At 49.5% G+C, this 4,670-nt stretch overlaps 1 non-coding gene across 1 annotated transcript; it reads right to left on the reverse strand.

Moving 5' to 3' along the window:
- Nucleotides 1-2,601: 2,601 nt before the first annotated feature.
- Nucleotides 2,602-2,674, reverse strand: TRNAV-AAC (transfer RNA valine (anticodon AAC)). The gene has a single exon. It is a non-coding gene; the product is annotated as a tRNA-Val (tRNA).
- Between the last annotated feature and the right edge of the window lie 1,996 nt (nucleotides 2,675-4,670).

The raw sequence follows: 4,670 nt of genomic DNA on the forward strand, positions 1-4,670 counted from the left end.
ATTAATGACCTGGAAGTGAAAGAACAGAAGAGCTATGGAAGAGGTATTAGAAAGGTGAGTGGAAAGGATAAAAGGGAGGAAAAATCTAGTTCTTGGAGAAGGTGTGTTTAAGTTGGGGATTCAAGGGGAGCAGCTCTTGGAATAAGAAAGGTGTTTGCCAGGCAAGTGGGTCATGAGGATACTGCAGTTTTATTTGCGTTACATGACTCCTCCTTGGTGTTTTGTCAAAGAAATATACAGTCTTAAATTTCTTGCCAAACATTTTTACCATTTGTGTTCCTCTTTGATGGGCACTATATCCTGTGGAGCCAGGCAGGCTTCCAGTTCAAAATGCTGATTTCAGATTCCCACTCACTGACTGAGTGACTAGATGAGTGGTTTAACTTTCCATGTCTCAGATTTCTCATATGTGAAATGAGGATGATGATATGATAGAAGCCTGTTGAAGGAATAAAGTGAGTACGCCCATGTAAAACTTGTAGACCATGCCTGGGCACATGGCACTTTGCATGTCATCATTGAGTGTAAGATCTTGCATTTTGGCACTGCACTGCATAAAGTCTGGGTGCGGTTTTAAGTTACTGATACCTTACCATGGCAGTGGTAGCCTCCTGGGCTAGTGGGATCTGCCAGTTTACTAGTTCATCTGATCAGCTCATCAAAAGAACAGTAGTCCAATTCCTTGCTTCAAAAATCCCCCAATAAAAAAAAAATTAAGGTTTTACGGTGGAAAACCATCTTACACGTGACTCAAGACCCAGAATTTTATATAAGATATATATTTATTTATGACTATGTAAAAATTTAAAGTTAAAATATAAGCAATGCACCTTACTATGTATATATGTGTGTATACACACACACACACACATGTGAATGATACCAAATTACATATACCCCAAAGAGTACTCCGCTGGCCCCAGTCAGGTTCCCAATCCCACTTCCCCTCCCCCATCAACATAACCACTTTCACTGACTGCTTGGCTATTGATCTCCTTATCTCTAAATAAATATTGATATTGGCACTCAGATTTTCCAGTTTCCCACCCAGACCCTGAAGACCAGCCTGCAAAGGGGAAAGTGAATTTGTGTGTTTCCTTGCCCCACCAGTCATCTCTAAGGTAGCCCATAGGTCTTGCATTCACCTGCAAACCCACACTGCCCACCTCGCCCTTCCTCATGGAACAGGCAAAGGAAAATGCCAGAACAAATGCCAGGCCAGCAGCTTTGCAATTTGGGGTGAACCGGATTCCTGGACACCTCAGTAAAGGGTGGGCGCGGCTCCTGAGTGAGGCGCTGCGATGCCCCAACCCAGCGATGGCTCCCACCGCTGTACCAGCCCGCTCCCCTGCCTTCCAGTCCCTTTCTCTCTTCTGGCTCATTCTCTGTTCTCTCCTGCTCTTGTCCTTCCTGGGATGTTTTCGCCGGCCTCACACCTTTCTTTTCCCGAAGTCCAAAGACAGGTAAAGCCTTTAACTGTGTGGATCACGACAAACTGATCTCTTTCCAGCTGCAGCCACACGGACCACACGCACTAAACCTCTGCCCAGAAGCACAAATGGCCGGATGAAGGAATAGCAAACACCAAGAGCCAGCAGCTTCCTTTGGGGGCCCCTCGGCTCCAGTTCGGGGCGTCTCTTGGGCGCAATGCGCGGCGGGGGCGCTCAGGTGACCTTCTGCCCTAGGAACATCTCGGCTTCCCGATGGGAACGAAAAGGCTGAGTGGACTCCATCTCTCCAGCTGTCTGGAGAAACGCCGTGCTACGGACACACTATTAGGTGAAAACTGCATACTGCTAAACACAGGTGGCTCTGCCTAGGTCCCTAAGTATGCTTGCTTTCGGTGCGAGGGAGGAATAAACTTTTCTCAGGTCTCTGTGGCACAATCGGTTAGCGCGCTTGGCTGTTAACGGAAGGGCTGGTGGTCAGAGCCCACCCAGGGACTTGTTTCACTATTTTAGAATGTAAACGATGTATGATTGCTTCTAGTCTGGGCATCCTCTCCCAAGCTCCACTACTACCCTACTCTACTGTGTCTTGTACACACACACACACACAGAAGGACGTACGACCAGATAGTACCTGATCCGCAGAGAGGATCTCTGCAGAAAAACAGGTTGACTGGGAATCCTAGAATTCATGAAAGAGTAGGCTCATCATCATCATCCTGTAAACTCCTTTTACCAATGAAGTTTCTTCCACTGTTAGTAGTAGTCTCTATTTAACTTTTTCCATATATTTTTCCGAATAATTTTGTTCTATTCTTTTCCTCCATTTTTCATTCATTGAATCATAGAAAAAGCAAGAGAATTCCAGAAAGACATCTATTTCTGCTTCATTGACTCCGATAAAGCCTTTGTTTGGATCACAAAAAATTGTGGAAAATTCTTCAAGAGATGGGAATACGAGACCACCTTACCTGCCTCCTGAAAAACCTGTATGCAGGTCAAGGAGAGATGAAACCAGTCAGGAAAGGAAATCAACCCTGAATATTCACTGGAAGGACTGACGGTGAAGCTGAAGTTCCAAGCCCCACTCCACGCAGCAGGCCTTCATTTTGTGTTTAAAATATGAATCTAAAAGCTTGCAAAAAAGTCGAGTTGTTTCCGCCCGGTTTCGAACCGGGGACCTTTCACGTGTTAGGCGAACGTGATAACCACTACACTACGGAAACCACACAGTCACTTGTATCTAGTGACATATTCAAGAATTGTATGTTTGAACACACCTGACCTCCAAATTTCAAAGAAAGAGGACTCTGGAAACACAGGCAATCCATCCAGTAAGGATCTGCAGTTCCTGAAAGCGGCTGATTTAGGGTTCCACGCCTCTCCAGCAGCGAGGTCCCTGTGTGCCAGCTGTGCGCCCAAGCGCAGAGGTCGCCCCCGCTGAGTCCTTAGTTTTCAGGAGCCCTAGCAGCCAGGGGAGTTAGGTGAGTCTGATCCCCAGGAGGCCCGACGTCCTGCAAGGTCGACGCAGCCCTTCCAGGCTGCGAATGAGCGCTTTAGAGTCCCTTTTCATGGCGCCAGCGGGCAGCGAGCTCGAGGCTTTAAATTCCATTCGTGAAACGAACGACACGCCCTCTCCTCAGACCTGCCCTCCCCTCTGCTCCGATGCGCCTGACCCGTGCGCTCTCCCACAGCCCTTTCACAGCACCTCTTCTACGGCGCCATCCGGCACTGGGCGGGGCTGGGGGCAGGGGTTCCTCAGGAGCCACTGAGATAATACAAGACTTGCATCACATTTTCACGTTTAGCAGGAAGTGCAGCAAAGGCTGAGGCTCAGGTCATTTGCTGCACTCATTTGCCGACCTGGCCCCGCATAAAGCCGTGGAGGAGCCAGGCGCGGTCCACGGAGATCTGACAGTCTTCATTCCTTTCTCATCAAACTTGAGATTATTCTTGAAGGACAGCTTTGCTTTACATTTTACAATGCCTGAAACGTCTTTTGTTTGTCTTTTATAATTTTCCAGTTCAACATTTCATGGAGAGTGAATTTTAACAGAGGTAAAGGCGGTTTTCACCTTGCAGCAGGCAGAGTTCCTTTTCGCTGAAAAACTTTAATCCAATGTTGTCTGTGTGTCTGTCTGTCTCTGGTTTCCTTTAGAAAGAAAGCTTCTCAAGTTTAGGGATGCATGTGCCGTTTTCTCCAGCAGTGGCTTTTTTCCTTTTCTTAGTGCGGCGGTCACTGCGTTTCCTTCCCGTCTGAGGTTCAGGGGCTCAAATCCCAGGAAGGCGCACCCAGGGTGCGCACCGGCCCCGAGGACCGCGGGGCTCCGACTGATTCCGCGTGGATTCCGAGTGCGGTCTGGAGGTCTGAGTCCCCAAAGAGGCGGACTTGAAAATAGCTTTAGATTAGGACGTTTCATGAGATTTCCCCTTGCTTTCCTCCCCTGCAGGTCCTAGTTTTCACCTCCCACGTCCAGAGGAGCGGGTTCGTCGTCGTTCTGTCTCGTCCGGCGTGCTGCCGTCCTACTTGGACCGGACGAGGATGCAGTGGTCCTCTCTCGGTCAGGGTGGATGCACAGCGGGCGCCCGAGGGACCACAGACACACAGCGCCCTGCAGCACCAGGGGACGGGGCGGGGGTCCAGAGTCGGCGATTGGAGCGCGCTGAAGGGAAGGATCCATCCCCTGCCACCGAAGAAATGCCCAGAAGAGAGACGCAGCCCAAGACAAAGCGCAACACCGGCTGCCTCACACCTCCATCAGAGGTTCAGCCTCATCCTAGGCCGGTCAAAGTAAGTGCCGCAGATCGTGGGGGAAGACCTGCAATCCAGGTGTAGTGAGAGGTCAAGCTCTCTTCCCGAACCTATTTCCTTGTGAAGCAGGGGCCACTTGGTTCTCAGCCGGTGAAGAGCGTGTCAGTCTACTCCCTGAACTCTGTCCTGACTCCCGGGCCTCCCCTGATAATGGCAGGAGGACCAACTGCTTTTCCTCTGCGACCAGCTGAATCTGCAGAGCCTGACCCTCTTCACCTTCGGGTCTTTGGCTCGAGCCCTGGGGGAGAGTTGAATTCGTTCCCTTTTTTTCTCTGACCTCAAATCTGTTTGTCCCACATGTGGGCCAGGCTGATGCAAAGCTAAGTTTCTTCACAAGGGATGAAATTCTTGGTTTTCAGAGAGATAATAGATGTCACCAGTAAAGACAATGTAGGGCCCAGATGAAAAGG

The sequence above is a fragment of the Budorcas taxicolor genome, chromosome 3, assembly GCF_023091745.1.
Source record: "Budorcas taxicolor isolate Tak-1 chromosome 3, Takin1.1, whole genome shotgun sequence".
NCBI lineage: Eukaryota > Metazoa > Chordata > Mammalia > Artiodactyla > Bovidae > Budorcas > Budorcas taxicolor.